A 16,202-nucleotide genomic window follows, 5' to 3' on the forward strand; every position below is an offset into this window, starting at 1 on the left:
TCTGGTTAGTATATTGAACCTTGGTTATTAATTTGTTTGTTGTTCTTGTTAATGACATGAATATGATCTTATGTGATGATGATTTATATGGTATGATCGATGTGTTTGATTGCTCTGGTTACGTCCGACGTATGATAGATAGGCTTTGCAATTGAAGTTATGATTAATATTAATACATGATGTAATCTGACTAGTGGGCCGATGGTAGTTGTTTCTGTTTAGGGAGTGATTACATGAGTAGGATGATGATGCCATCGATCTAGATGAAAGCATGTTTAAACTTGTTTTAAGTATATAGGGAATAATCTGATCAATGAGGGTTTGACATAATATTAAGAACTTGGTAATTTTCTTTGTGATAATAGATTGATTAAATCCAAACTGGAAGTTCATGCTAGTGGTTACAATTATAGCAAAGAAATTAACATCCGAATGTGTTATCTTATTTGTTACAGGGATAGTTAAAAGTGTTAATGTTGTTAATAATTGATTGTTATTAATTCCTTGTTTTGATATGGGGATATGTTGCAAACATGTAATTTGGGCCGAATCACCTATTAGGGGGCCTATTAGGGACCTGATGAGTATTCGCACACACTTGGGTGTTTAGTATTCTGAATTATTATGGGCCTCATGTGTAAACCGGTGAGAAGCTGGGCCACATACTGGAATGTGGGCCGCGGATACAGTTCGGGGTAGGGTTTAATGCAATGGACCGGGTAAAAGGGGAGGGGTCATGTGTGTGGCGGATTGTGTCTTCTGATGGGCCGAGGGAGTAAGTTGGGCCGACATGATTAGTATTGGTATTAGATTAAACGGTGCGTTACATGATGGATGTTATTAGGTGAAACTTGTAATGTGAGTGCGGGTTGGTAAAGATAAATAAAATACTTGCTACGATTTGTGTACGGACTATATTGATTATTACTTGTACATTGTGCACATGAGTTTGTACGTGACTTCGAAAATCTGTTACGTGGATAAGCTGTGATAACTTGGTTAATGCTTGACGTAGTTGATTGTTCTAATGCGTATAATTATGTGCATATTCCTTGAGTGTAACATGTGTACTATGTGATGAAAGTACGTGATTCGATACGGGTACAAAACTGATTGTTATTGATGAACTATGATAGGACGTGCTTGATCAACTGATAACAAAGTAATTAACCTAACCGAGCAATCGAAGGTGAGTTCATCTTTCTTGAGCATGCGTCCCGGTGGTTGGGACAGTCAGTGGGTATTCCTGGGAGGGACAAGTCTTTTGGGTAAAAACGGGAATGTTGGATAATATACTCTTCCTATCACCTTTAAAGTCCCTCCGTGTTGTTTGGTTACCAGGAAGGTAACATGGTATTAGTTAGTAGCGCTACTTAGGTTTGGCAACCTCACCCCGTACCTGGGAGGACGGGTGTTGAACTAATGACCTAGTCATGACCAATGCTTTGATAGGAGCATTGGAGAAAGGGCAAAATAATCAGAAGCCGTCTTGTATTGGGGTATTATCAACATTGCTTTCATCATTACTTCTGAAATTAACTTCAATGGATTAACCACATACTTGGTAAACAACGTTTTCGTAAAACTATGAACTCACCAGCGTTGTCTGATACACTTGTTGCATGCTCGCAGGTCATTAGGTATCTTGGATTTGGGGAACTTGCTGTCTGGGGTAGCCGGAGTGGTCATGGGTCGACTGGAGGATTTATGCGATTGATTTCATGAAACTATACTTGGGTTTTGAAACAGTTTAACTTGGTTTACTACTTGCTTCCGCTGAACTTATTGATTTTCGTTTAAACTTATTGAAGATGTTTTTATTAATAATGGGGATTTTAATTATAACTTGTATGGGTTCAAGGTAATTGGTGGCTCGTTATTGGTATGTCACACGCCTAACAGGGACACTCCCTAAGTGGTAATTTGGGGGTGTGACAGTAATGAGTTTATTGTTCTAATTTCAATCTAAGTTTGTGTGTTTTGTGTTGCTATTATAAACTCTAAGTTAATTTGTCTCAATCTATGTTCTGGTGATTCTTCATATTTTCTGTTTTTTTTTTTTTTTTTGCTACATATCATAATCCTTGATTTTTTTTTTGTAATTTTATTTTACTGTGTACTTATGTTTTCTCTTAACAGACGATGATTTTTGTTTTATTTCGGGTATGGTTAGTGTTTTTTTGGTTGATATGAAGCCACAATGCATTACTCATTAATTTTATTCTCATTGTTCTTCATAACGTGTTTTTATTGTTTCATAAATCTCTTAACTGACAATGATTTTTTTATACAGGTATGGTTAGTTGTTTTTTGGTTGATATTAAGCGTAATTGCAATAGTCGTTAATTTTCATTTCTTTCTTCTTCATATTGTTTGTTTTTGTTTCATAAATAAATCTGAACCCTAACTCTGTTTTGTTTTATGTTTTTCCCCTTTACTCATATGATTTTTGTATTGACAATGAGTATACTTTTTGTTTGCAGGAATGGATCGTGGCTTTCTGGTTGATATGACGGACCTGTATAAATCTGAGTTGGTATAATTCATTAACATTTTCTGATTTTTTTCGTTAACATTTTCTTATAAAGATATCATATTTTTTTTTACTTTTCAGGAATTGCCTGTGTGATATCATATTCTTATTATTCAAGAAAAAGGTATGCTCATAGTTGTTCATGTTAGTAGTATGTTTTTTCAGATACGCTTTGTTCTTAATTGGGGCAGAATGACAAATTTCTTGAGACTTTATTTATTAGGTAAATTGATTGTTGGATACCCCTATGTTGATGTCTATACAAATTTCTTGATCCTCTGTTCCGTTCCAACTTCCACACTATTATTCCAGCAGCAAGTTTATAGATTTTATGGTTATTATTATTTGATGAGATTTCATTGATTAGGTAAATCAATTGTTGGATTGAGTACTGAAATGTTTATTACTTAATCAATCAATTGTTTATTATTGTTGCAGCAAGTTTCAGTTCATTATTCAATCAATTGTGTTTGTAGTGTTTTGAGTTGTTTATAATAAGAAGTTTATAGGTTAACTGCAAGTAGGTATGTTCAAAATTGATTTCCATATGTTTTTTTTATCTAAAGAGTGTGTTTTTTGGTGTTTTGATTTGTTTATTTTAACATAATTCTTTTTAATCTCTATTATTAAAATGTTATATCTTCATTTATTTTCTACCAGGTAACTCGCAAAAATTCAGCAATAAACCAACTGTGAACAATTGACCCATAAGTGTCATTCCTACGTATATATACATATATACCGACATACAGACATACACATATATGAATGTGGGTTAGATTGTATATATGCTGATCATAGTGAACCTACCATTTGAAAGGGACAAGACGAAGTAATTAGTAAGATTGGAACATAGTGCAGACAGTAACACATTTAGGTACTTACTATCAACATTTTCGCCAACCAAAAATAAATGTCATTTTATTTAAAGGTTATAAGTTCAAGTCTTATTGGTATATTTAATATGCTTCAGTTAAGTATGGTGGTGCTGAATTCTAACAACTTTAATGAAGTTGTATTGGATGGCAAAAAGGATGTTTTGGTCGACTTCTATGCTCCCTGGTCAGTCATGTTTGGTTTACTTATAGTTTTCACAGTCTCCTTGGTCATTTTATAGAGTCAATTTCTAATTTATTCTGGATAAGTTAACTAATTACTGTTCACTTACATTTTACAGTTTTGTTTCCTGTTACAGGTTTGGCCATTGCAAGAGCCTTGTTCCTATATGCATCTCAGCCTTTTATATTAATTTGTTTACTAGACCCCAAATGTGCAAAACCAATATACTAACTGTCTCTTCTTTGTCACAGACTCATGAAAGCCTTGCAGTTGCATTTAAGAATGAGTATATTCGAGAAAAGTAATAAGATAATTTTGGCTCTTTAAAGGGTATCGAGTGTACACGTTTATGGTTTTATGTGGGTAAAAATTACCTTTCGGTATGCTCATAACCTGGAAGCTGATCTTAAACTCATCTCAAATACACACTTGAAATATCATATACTCAACTACACTTCTATCAAGTATAAAACTAAAATCATTTCAAGTTTTACAACAACTTCTACATACTGTTCATTTTATCTTTTGAGATACTATAATATATTCAGATTCTATGCTCGCAGTCAGATGTGTATCACCTGATACTAATAGTTAAATCGTTTATTATTTTTTTTTGTCAAGGTTTGAATTGGTTCTCATGATGGCAAGACCAAGACATCCCTTGAAGGTAAACTACACGATTTGGTTAGCTAATGTATTCAACGTGTCAGTTTGGGCAAGTTTGAAAAGAGGGGATGGAAATGGCTTAACTAGGGTTAGTCACATGATTCGAAAGCGAGGGAGTCGAAGACGCAAAGGGTGAGCCTTGGGCCTAGGTGCTTAAAAAGTGAGGATTTTTTTAAACAAGGCAAACAATATAAATAGACCATTTTCCAGGGGTTCTGAGATGTTATAGGTTCCAGGCCAGTTTTGGATATTGTAGACTGTTTCTAGCTACTCGGTTATGCTCCCAGGTACGTTTAACGGTTCAAACCAGGAGGCTAACCAAAATCATTTTTGTCTTCAATTTTTTTCTAAACAAAAAACTAAGATAATATGCTTGGCGAGATTTTATAATTTTGATAATAATCTGAATTTTTGTTCATTACTTTGTATGGATACTGAACCACTGGTTGACCATTGTGGGTGAACATATGTGATTGGGATGCAGATGCAAGGTTCTATGGCTACTGCACATTCAATACATGTTCCAGAGTTTAATGAAACCGAATTTAGTGTCTTGAGATGTTCTAAGGATGTTGTGATGTTATCTGATCGGTTATTGAGTCATCTCAAGGGTGCTTTGTTCCCACGATGTATATAAAGGTGCGGTTGAGAACCTGGCTATGCATAAGCATGGGTTTGTTAAGAAGAGGAAGGTGGCTTTGGAGAAATATAGCATAGTGAGGATTTGAGTGTGTTTTTGCAGGTGTATGAGAATTTGTCAGTGATGAATGCCGCAAATATGGGTGCGGTTGTTGATAGTAGAGAGGTGGTGCATCAGGGGACATGAGGGAGAGATGTTGCCATGATGTTTAAAGAGTTGAGGCAATCAGCTACATATTTTGGGGTGGGACGAACCCGCCTTTGAGGGAAGAGGACAAGGATTTTTTGGAGAAGAAGATGAATTCGTAGGATTTTGAGTTGAGTTTGTCTTAAGAAAAGTTTTGTTTATGAAAATTTATACAACTTTGTTGTTGGCTGATGAAATTTTGACCTTAGCTTAAATCACCAGCCATTAATTGGCATACAAAGTTAGATGTTATATTTGGGTTTTTTATTTTTTGAAATCGACATCTAAAATTATTAGCCTTTGAAATCGCTGTGTAGTTATATGCCTCATGAAAGTAAAAAATTCAAACTTGAGTCAACTGTATGAGAATAGGCAACAAGCATACAATGGTTTGCTCCCACGACTACACGAGGCATTGATGTGAACTTAAAACTCAAAAGGTATGAACTTTTTTTATTGCTTTTCTTCTTCCTAACCTAAAACTGACAACACACAATATTAAATTGTTGCAGAATTGAAGATTTTTGAGTTCACCAGATAGAGCAATATTTTATTTATTGGACATACCACTTTACTATAGAATTCGTAGCAAGAAAGCGATTGGGTTAAAACCCTCATAATAGGCCACAAGGGTTGTAATATACTTGAGAAATATAGGCGTATATGCCTATAAATAGTTTCATTTTTTTTAATATCACTTTTAGTTGCAATAGTCAATTATTAATGTTTAGAAGGGTCCAGAACTGGAATCAAAGGGTTCGGGATTTCGAGCTCGGTAGCTGAACAGAACAATAACAAAGCTCATGGGCTTTTGGGAATCTATCTAAACGATTGAGTGACATCTGTATATGGGATATTGCTAAACCAGCAGAACCTACAAATTTTCTACCTTTGAAGGCAACATTACCGAGTCATTATCCACAACATGATTATGACAATTTCTATATGTATATGTCTTGATAATTTATTGATTTTTTCATGTCGGTTGAAGTAATATACTGCAAATACCCAAGTATACATAACTTAGTTTTTATCTTTATGTTTAGAGTACTAAAGCTCTATTTGTAGGGAAGTGGATCTGTTACACAGAGTGAAATATTATTCTTATCATGGAATAAGAAGGTTCAACTGATCTTTGGTATTAACTTCTATTAATGGAACAATCGGTATGCACAGAAATCGAGGTTAGTTTTAAGCTACTTTAGTTTAGGAAAACTGATGAACATTTTGTTGTTGTTTTAGTGGTTTGGGACCTAGGGAAGCAAAAACCGATTATAAGGTAAATTTCAGGAAATTTGCAAAATGGCTATGGGCTGGATGTTGTTTAACTATTAGTCTTTTTAGTTATCTTTTTTTTTTTAGATTTATGTGTTTAACCCATTTAGAAATGATATAGTATAAATGTCCAGTTGAACAACTTAAAAATTTGATGTGCAATGTAGCTTGCCTACAATAGGAACGATGATAGGAGTGACCCTTCAACATGACCTCCAACATTAAGTAAAAATTCGTTAGTTTTATTTTTTTAAATTCATTAGTGGTCATTTGTTTTTTTTAACTCATTAGATATTTAATGGGTCAAAATGGGGGTTTATACTGATCTGAATTACTTCTTTTTCTACATTTTAAAATTATAATTCGCGTATCAGATATGTTAATAAATATTGTTTCTTCGCAATATCCGACCTTTTTAATGAAATGATTTGCCGCTTTGTTCATTTGTTAGATAAAAGTTGATTTTTTATGTTGTTAATATGCAGGTTGATCTACGGGGTTATTTTAGATAGCAATCATGTTCCTTTGAGCCAAGAGGTACTAGTACTATTATCATTGCTGAAGCAATTGGCATTATTCGGATTTATGAATTAAATTGTTTTCATCATTCAAATAGGGTAATACACAAATCTATAGCCTAGAATGATCATATTTGATATAAAAACTTTTTTTTAATTGTTCTTTTAAATGGAGATGGTAAGTTCATTTTTTATTATTGTTACCTAATATATATGATTGTAGCTTCAGTTATAAAAAGATATATACACATTTTTAATTATATGTTTTTTTGTAAAGGTATACGGTGCTTCACAAGTTGATGTTATTGCTTCCTATACAATGCGGGTCTTGCGATTCGATACACTTTGGATTCAGGTTGCAAACGGGTTCCAGTTATTTATGTTGATGTTCATTAAGGTAATATAATTGTGGAGGGTTATATCATCCTAATAAAGTTTTTATTATATCTTTACATATAAATCAAGATATGTGGGACCCATTTCATGTTGCTTACGAATTATAATTGTTGGTTTGTGGTCTCACTAGCTAGATTGTGTTAAAAGATTTGTGTTTCATTACAATCGTGTTTGGCATATTATCACACATTGTGTTGCATTTAGTAAGTTTAATTTTAAATATCTTTTATTAAATAATAAATTGCTATAGGGAGCGCCGATAACGTAACGAGCAAAAACGATGTAATTAAGTACGTAGAATGGAATTGATAACGATACCGTTTGTATGGTTCTAGATTGATTAATAAGATATGTCGATATCCTTTTTTTTGGAATATCACGACTTTAATATTCGAAGTTGCACTTTCGGTTGTTATATCCACATGGTACTATACCAAACCAAACTAAGAGCATAGGTTACTATAAAATACCGGGTTATGCGGGTAATAAGTGAGTTAGTGAAATACCAAATTGGTATTTTGCAGATTTGGTCCTTACTAATGGAACGTTGATTTCATTTAAAAGTTTGTGTGTTTATGTCAACACTATTAAATAATAAAATTTATTGTGAGACCACCAGTGTAACACACGGGATCTTAGATTAGTTTCTTATATATGAATTCGTCACATCACATAAGTTGACACTTTATATTTATACGGGTTAGGATTAAATACAAAGGATAAAATAAATAAGAATGGTAAGAAAGATTCTAGTCCATTGATCTTAGATTTGGAGGGTTGAGATTAGTTGTAGGGAAAAGAAGATAATAGAAGAGCATAAAGGGAATCCTATATTTATGGATTTTCTCTCTCCACATGCAAGGCACATGTCAATTCCCCATCGATTTAAAACGTCCATAACTTTTTCATACGATTTTTTTTTTTAAATTCACCATAATAACGAGCGTTTTTTATCTTTAATATGAGTACCATATTATCATATAAAAATAAAATAAAAAATTTCATTTTTACTGGTTTTTTTTTTTTTTTTTTTGCATTGTGTTAAAGGTTCAGGTCATTGTGTCTTTTAACTGGATTTTGGTTAGTAGAGTTTCTATACATTGTGTTATTATCAAAACCTATAACACAATGTTAATTTGGGTTCTATCCATTGCGTTTTTATAAGAACCTATAACACAATAAATGACAAAATGAAGATGGTGTTATATCTGGGTTTTCTATAAATTGTGTTATTAGTTCAGGTCATTGTGTTTAATATGTTATTCATTGTGTTTTAATATGTTGCCCATTGTGTTTTAATAATTTGTTCAATTTTTTTATTATCTTTGTTCATTGTGTTTTAGTTTGTTGTGTATTGTGTTTTTAGTTTGTTTTCCATTGTGTCTTCATCTGCTCTTCATTGTGTCTTTTATCTGTTGTCATTAATTGTGTCTTTTATCTGTTGCCATCAATTGTGTTTTTATTTAGTCTGATACTTATTGTGTTATATGTTATCGCTATTGTGTTATACGTTATAATCATTGTGTTTTAATATGTTGTCATTGTGTCTTTATCTGTTGTCATTGATTGTGTTTTTTATCTACTTTACATTGTGTTTTACATCATGTCCATTGTGTTATTATCAAAACCTATAACACAATGTTAATTTAGGTTCTATCCATTGCGTTTTTATAAGAACCTATAACATAATATATGACACAATGAAGATGGTGTTATATCTGGGTTTTCTATAAATTGTGTTATTAGTTCAGGTCATTGTGTTTAATATGTTATTTATTGTGTTTTAATATGTTGTCCATTGTGTTTTAATAATTTGTTCAATTTTTTTTTATTATCTTTGTTCATTGTGTTTTACTTTGTCGTGTATTGTATTTTCAGTTTGTTTTCCATTGTGTCTTCATTTGCTCTCCATTGTGTCTTTTATCTGATGTCATTAATTGTGTCTTTTATCTGTTGTCATCAATTGTGTTTTTATATAGTCTGATACTTATTGTGTTATATGTTATCGCCATTGTGTTATACGTTATGGTCATTGTGTTTTAGTATGTTGTCCATTGTGTCTTTATCTGTTGTCATTGATTGTGTTTTTGATCTACTTTACATTGTGTTTTACATCACGTCCATTGTGTAATATGCAACTGGGTTTTTGAATTTTTTTTTTGAAAAATATAACAATATGGTACTCATATTAAAGATAAAAAACGCTCGATTTTATGGTATAATTTTTTTTTAAAAAACTAATGATGTATAAAAAAGTTACGGACGTTTAAAAAATGGGGGGGGGGGGGATAACATCTGACTTGCATGTGCATATTCTCTTTCCTTTTGTAGACAAAATTACCCTTTCCATTTAATTCCTCCTAGGACACTTGTCACTCTCTGGTGGCTTCTTACCCTTCTTATTTTTAAATCTATACTATCTATTAAAGGAGCTTAGAGGCTGACCTCACTTTGCTTACGTGTCAGCCTCTCAGCCATGCCACATTGCCCATGCTTAGGTCATAAATCCCACTTTATTTAAAAAAAATCAATTTATTTATTTAATAATAATACATAATTTCAATCCCTGATGGTTTTGGAGCCATTTTCAAATTTCAAATCATAATTTCAATCCCCCTTTCTCTCAAATATAGCTCCATTTTCAAATTTCAAACCATAATTTCATTCTCTCTCTCTCAAATCCAGAGTGCCTCTATCTTTCAAAATTCATCTACGGTTTCAAGATCGGCATTTAGATCAACACTTCCGAGTTACAAAAAAGTTCGAATTTTATGAATTTCAGATCAACACTTCACAAAAACAGAGTTATAACTTCAATCAATGGTGATTGATGTTTGTTCTTTGAAGCTTGGACTGCTGATGGAAATAATCGAATCCGCTACATCTCTTCTTCACCGATTCACCATTGATAATCAAAGGTATGTTGGTAATTTCATTCCTTTTATTATAATGTGTCGGAAACTGTAAAGAACACACCGAAACCGTGTTGGTTTGTGGCTTTGGTTCCTTGTGCTTTGATGTGGGGTTGCTCGAGTTTGAATGATGAATCTTTGGAACCTCAGACATGTGAATATGGCATGTTTTACTATAGTCTGTGTGACGTTGAGGTAAATTTCTTACTGTAATAAGAAATAAAGAATTAATCATGCAGTGAATTTAAAAAATTGGCATAAATTCTTTAATTAGCATCTAAGAATATGTACATGATTGGTTTTGTGTAGGATTTCAAGTACAGCAAGCATTGTAAAGTTTGTTACAAATGCGTCAATCAATCTGACCATCATTGCAGGGTATATAAGAAACTAATAATACATAATTACATTTCTTTAATAATTATTTTGCAGTGGCTGAATAACTGTGTAGGCAAGAAGAACTACAAAAATTCTTTAATCTTATGATCTCCGCACTTCTCTTGGTAAGACCAAATCTCTCCATTTTATAGTCATGTTGACTTCTTAGTCAAGTTTTCTCAAACATTGACATGTATTTTCTATATCAAACATTATGCTGGTTCAGGGTCTTAAAGGGTTATATATTGTCTTTTTGGTGCAGGGGTATGGACGTATGGTACATGTCCCGGTGATATAAGTGATTAAGAGTTTGGTCTAATGAAGTAACTTTTGGATTGGTATTATATGTTGGAATTATTGTTACCTTACCTTTTTTATTTTTATTATGACCTTGAAGTTGGTTAGGTAGAGTAACCGAAGAATGGGAAGATCCATTTTTTATAGTGGGATGCACATGATGTTGTCAAGATAAATATGAGCTTTATGCTAAACTCAGTAGATGGGTCAGCAAATAGACAATTGTTGCTACTTAGATTGATTAGATTAGTTTTCATCTATTTATATCACATTAGTGCATGCTATTAGTTTGGATCCAATACAAGTTCCCTATTCTCCATTCACTCAAAACGATTTATCTCCTCTTCCCATCCCACTACTACTATGTTTCTTGAAAATCCTAATGGAGATCTCAATTATAATCTAAAGAGGTGTGTTTTCCTCCCCCTTTTATTTGCTTTGCCTGGCTTTTTATTTTTCTTCTTGCATATTTGTGATATATAATGTCTTGGTTTACCAATCTTTTAGGGCTATATCGATTGTGAAACGCCTTTAGTGTTGTTTTCGCTAAAGTATGAAACAGTATTGTTTAGTGTTACCGCTCATGTGTTTTGTTTGTTCATAAATATTTTTTAGAAGAGCGTTTAATGAAAAAGGATTTCACAAGAAGTTAGCTGAGATGCTCTTGGAGAGGTAAAAACCGTTAACTATATGTCTCTATTCCAAGCATTATCAAATTCTGTTATAATTTTCTGATCGATTACTAAGTTTCATCGTTTTAATATCGTTTAGGAATTCAAAGGTTACGTCTTCAAAATCATGGGAGGATGTGACAAACACGGATTCCCGATGTGACAAACAGGGAGGATGTGACAAACAAGGATACCTCCGGCTGACCGCATTTTTATCTCCATGCAGTTCCACAGTTTCATGGAGGTAGTATGCTTAACTTGAAGATAGTTTGGTTATTAAAACTTCAATCTGTTGAATATTCATTGTTCCAAGAATTTAAAGTAATCAACAGTATGCTTAACTATTTGACTTAAGGTCAACTTATCTCATTGAAATGATTCACTTTCATAAAGTTATAAAATTTATTTGCAGGATAAGTATATCTTAGTGATGGGACTGCATTCATTTTCGGTCAAGATATGCGATTAAACCCCAAGGCTGCTCACCAGCTTGTACGCCATTCTTTTCTCTATATATCATATTACATGCATAATGTGTGGAGGCTTCTCTTGGTATACACGGACTGATTTTTTTTTTGCCGTTTACTAACAATTTACTAAAAACAATATTTTTAACGTGTTAATTAAACGATTTATTTCGACCCGTTCGCTAAAATAGATAAGTTTCATCCATTTACTAAAACCGATGAGTTTGATCCGTCTATTAAAGTAGGTCACTTTGCACTTATCTTAAAAATGGTAGCTTAGACCAGTTTATTAAAATTGAAAACTTTGACCCGTTTGTTAAAGTAGCTTATTCTTACCCTTTACTGATTATTTTAGATTATTATATTTATGTCTCGTGTCTCTGTCTCTGCTTTCAGGACCTAAATGCCTTGGAGCGCCTCTCGCTTTTTAAAGCCAAGCTTATTTTTACAAAACGAAATGTCAATGTTTGGTCATCTTATCTTTGAAATTTGACCAACAATAAATGTTATGTTGCAGGTTTGTAGTTGTTTTAAAATACATCAAAATTTTGGTGATCAACATTGTATCTATTGATTCTACAGATATGCTAACGATAATATACTAACGAGGCTTATTTGGAATATATCATCACTGGTGTGAATCATACAGCACATATTCAAGGTCTTATGATTTCTTTACTCGGACCATCTATTCTCCAACAAACAAGTGAGCATTCCTATTAACCAATTTACTGCATTAAATTATATAATTTATACCTTTAAGTGGATGAAGATATTTTATTTATATATCACTAAAGAGACAAATGGATAAAAATCAAGAGAAGTTAGCTCTTAATAGTGAAGCAAGGCGTGCCAGACAAGTGGTGAAGTTTTATACAACGAGGGAAAGATTGTTCATATGCTAACCCTCACCTTCTATGGTAGGAAGACACAACTTTGGTAGTTTAATTTTATTACTATTGACAATACATGTTGGAAATTTTACAATATTTATTTTGACCAGCTTAGAAGCGGTGCTAAGTCGGGTTTAGAAGGTGATGATGTGGCAACCCCTAAAGCAATGAGTAGTTATTTACATCTTAGATTGACATCTCTTCTTGAAGAAGTGAGTATTCCCCCTTTTTTTTCTTTTAAACTCTTTATAGCCCTTTTATTTAAATTATAGGCATTAAAGTCATATGCGTCTTGGTTAGTGACTTAGTGATATCTGAAACTACAGTTGCAGTGCTTTAGTATGTGCCCATAGTTTTAGATGTTATCAAAATTTTAAAAAGTATGAATTTTTATTATGTTATTACTGTCCTTATAAAAAGTATTTAAGTTGTGTGATGTTGTATATAGGCCAAGACGATTTGAGCTACAAGCGTTCCTATGGTTGTTACATGGATGCTCAAAATGGCCCGTCATTGGGTAGTAAGTATCTTACTTTGTGCTTTTCCTTTTGAAGAACAAGAAAAAAATATTTTTATTTACTGCTCTGTATCCTTGATTGGATTTTGTAAACCTCTAAAGATGAGAATTTGCTATGTGTATATTGATAAAGCGTATGCACTAATTTTAACGTTATTTTACTGTTTTCGTGAAAATAACGTTAAAAGAGGGGATGGTTAATCATGCATCATGTGGTGGCGGAGTGGTAGCTACACTGCGTAAGGTGTGTTTATCCAATTTATAAAAGTAATATCTCATATATAATACCATTATTACATATATCCGTTTCAATTTCTAAAAGTAATATCTAACATAGAAGACCATTATTATGGCTGAGACCTGTGATGATAGCTATTGATTCGTGCAGGTGGTGAAAAGGGTTTTGGACGTCAAATAAATTCCATTGTTGGGAGTAAACGTACTCTGCTAGAGATAGACTAGGAGATACCGTGGAGCTTAGTAATAAAAGGTTTGCTATTTTCTCTATTTGTTACCCCTTTACTCTTTATGACAATTTACATTACCAATATCTCGCTTAATAGAGCTCTCTACCAATGGCAAAGATGAGTATATATGTCTGGAAAACTATTTAGGATTTCAATTTATATGGTACAAGTTCTAGGATTGATGCACAACCTTTTCAACTTAAACTATGAAAGGTGTCTGTCTAGCTTATGATGTTTGCTATATCTTTTTATACAATGCATCTAACTGGTAAGTTAGTAGAATATCATTACTAAAATTCATGGTTAGTTGTTGTTACTTGAGCATCAAGTTAGGGGGATTTTGTGAACCAACATCAGTGTTAATAGATACTTTATACGGATTATTATTGTGCAAGAGTTATTGTAGCTTGCTAATTATAAGTTACCATTTACATGAGTAGAAATTGTTGTGACATTAATTATATAATCATTTGATATTTAAAGAATCAATTGTCACAATTGCATGATTTACAAGTGTTACAAAACTAGCTTACAACCCCGTCTATTACACGGGTTAAATAACGAAAAAATGTAAATTATAAACTTGTATATAATCCTTATCAATGAAATGACTTATTTAGATAAAATAGTAAAACAAAAGAATAGTCAATTTTCGCTATTCAAAATAATTTTCTAAGTTTTCACTTCTCTTTTGAGATACTACAATCCATTTTATTATGTCTTAAAAAGAAGTAACACTAAAAAAAATAATGATCATAAAATTGTAACTATTTTTAAAAATAATTATAAGTTATGAGGTTATGGTAAATGAATTGTAATTAAATTCTACTATGTATATTAATGATATAATAAATACTTTGATATAAATACTACTTTTAGATATATGGATCAAAAAAAAAAAAAAAGATATATGGATCATGAGACAAGATACGAATATCATCATTGTATAGAAAATATTACATATTAAGAATATCATACTAAAAATAAAGTATACGTTTAAAAAAATAGGACTAAAGTTTTTTAAACTATAAATTTGAGCGTCTACAACAACTTTCTAATTAGTAGTTGACATTTAAATATTCAAATTAAAATTTTTAAAATATTATATAATGTCTTTATTTAGCATGATGATAATGTCTTTAGTTGCATAATATGATTGAAATTAAGTTTAATATTTAAAACTCAATGTTATTTTGGAAGTTGGACCATTTTTAAGATGAAAACATATTGATAGTAACATAAATTTAAAATTGGAAGAAAATATTGAACACGTGTATTACACGGCTTAAGTAAAATATAATGTTTTATACTTAATAGCAAAAAAATAAATTTGTCTTTTAAAAACCATTTAGTGTTCGCTTTAAAGATAATTTGGTACTTTATTTAGATAATCCGTTTGTAATTTTAGTTTTCTAAGTTATATACTATAAGTACTTATACATGTGATTTGATACTTTATTAGTAATTATTGTTTATATCCAAATAATATATTTTATCTTAACAAATATATATGGTTAGGGTAAAATGAAAATTTCTACAAGTTGTGAGAACTTAGAGAACTCGGCTTTACAAAAGGTTTTTTGAATTTTTTACAGGGGGTGTGAATGAGCGGTTAGAGACTCGTGACGTTAAGCTTTTTGATTTTGGATTCAAGTGGTTAAAACCACTAAAACATAATGACTCAAAAAGTAATTTACTATTAATTAAATTTTGAAATTATACGTTTGATCTCTAACTATAGTAAATAATATTATACTTATTATATTATTTGATACATTTATATTTGTTATAGATAATTATTAATTAAATTTGAATTTATACGTTTATCTCTAACTATATTTTTTATTATTATATTATATTTTGTGTATAAAAATTAATATGTAATATTATTATTAAAAGGGAGGAGGCACCAGAGAGTGACACGTGTACAAAAAGATTTTTGTTTATTAGTATAGGAAGATAACTATCAGGTAATATATATTTTTTAATAAGCCAATTTGCAAATGGTGTTCACAACATGTTGAAGAAATGCATCACCTGTTGTACCAATCTGAGCTTGCTTCTAGCGTATGGCAAAGGTTACTCATTTCATGTGACAGACTTTACTAAAAAGAGTTCGATACGAGAGATGTTGGAGTTGTGCAACAGGATAAGCGCTAACAAAGAAAATAAAAAATGTTGTGCCATCTATCATTTATTATGTTGAATTGAGCCTGTGGAAAGCGAGAAATGAGTTGGTATTCAACAAGCTATAAAAGTCTGCAGATCCAATCAGTGAAGAAATTCAAGCTCAATAAGGTGCTTTTGAGTTACTGTATCACGAAGCA

General features: G+C 31.8%; 1 long non-coding RNA gene across 14 annotated transcripts; it reads left to right on the top strand.

Annotated features, from left to right (window-relative positions):
- The first annotated feature begins 9,887 nt into the window (after positions 1-9,887).
- LOC110911655 lies at positions 9,888-15,508 on the top strand. 14 transcript variants are annotated; one of them, XR_004880837.1, is made up of 10 exons: positions 9,888-10,688; positions 10,826-11,532; positions 11,632-11,775; positions 11,944-12,023; positions 12,395-12,704; positions 12,796-12,918; positions 13,002-13,103; positions 13,340-13,652; positions 13,797-13,898; positions 15,471-15,508. It is a non-coding gene; the product is annotated as an uncharacterized LOC110911655 (long non-coding RNA). The 14 variants fall into 14 exon arrangements; XR_004880836.1 differs by lacking the exon at positions 15,471-15,508 and having other exon boundaries at positions 13,340-13,411; positions 13,597-13,652; positions 13,797-14,605; XR_004880835.1 differs by having other exon boundaries at positions 13,340-13,898.
- The last annotated feature ends 694 nt before the right edge of the window (positions 15,509-16,202 follow it).

This window comes from Helianthus annuus, chromosome 15 (genome assembly GCF_002127325.2).
Source record: "Helianthus annuus cultivar XRQ/B chromosome 15, HanXRQr2.0-SUNRISE, whole genome shotgun sequence".
Taxonomy (NCBI): Eukaryota; Viridiplantae; Streptophyta; class Magnoliopsida; order Asterales; family Asteraceae; genus Helianthus; species Helianthus annuus.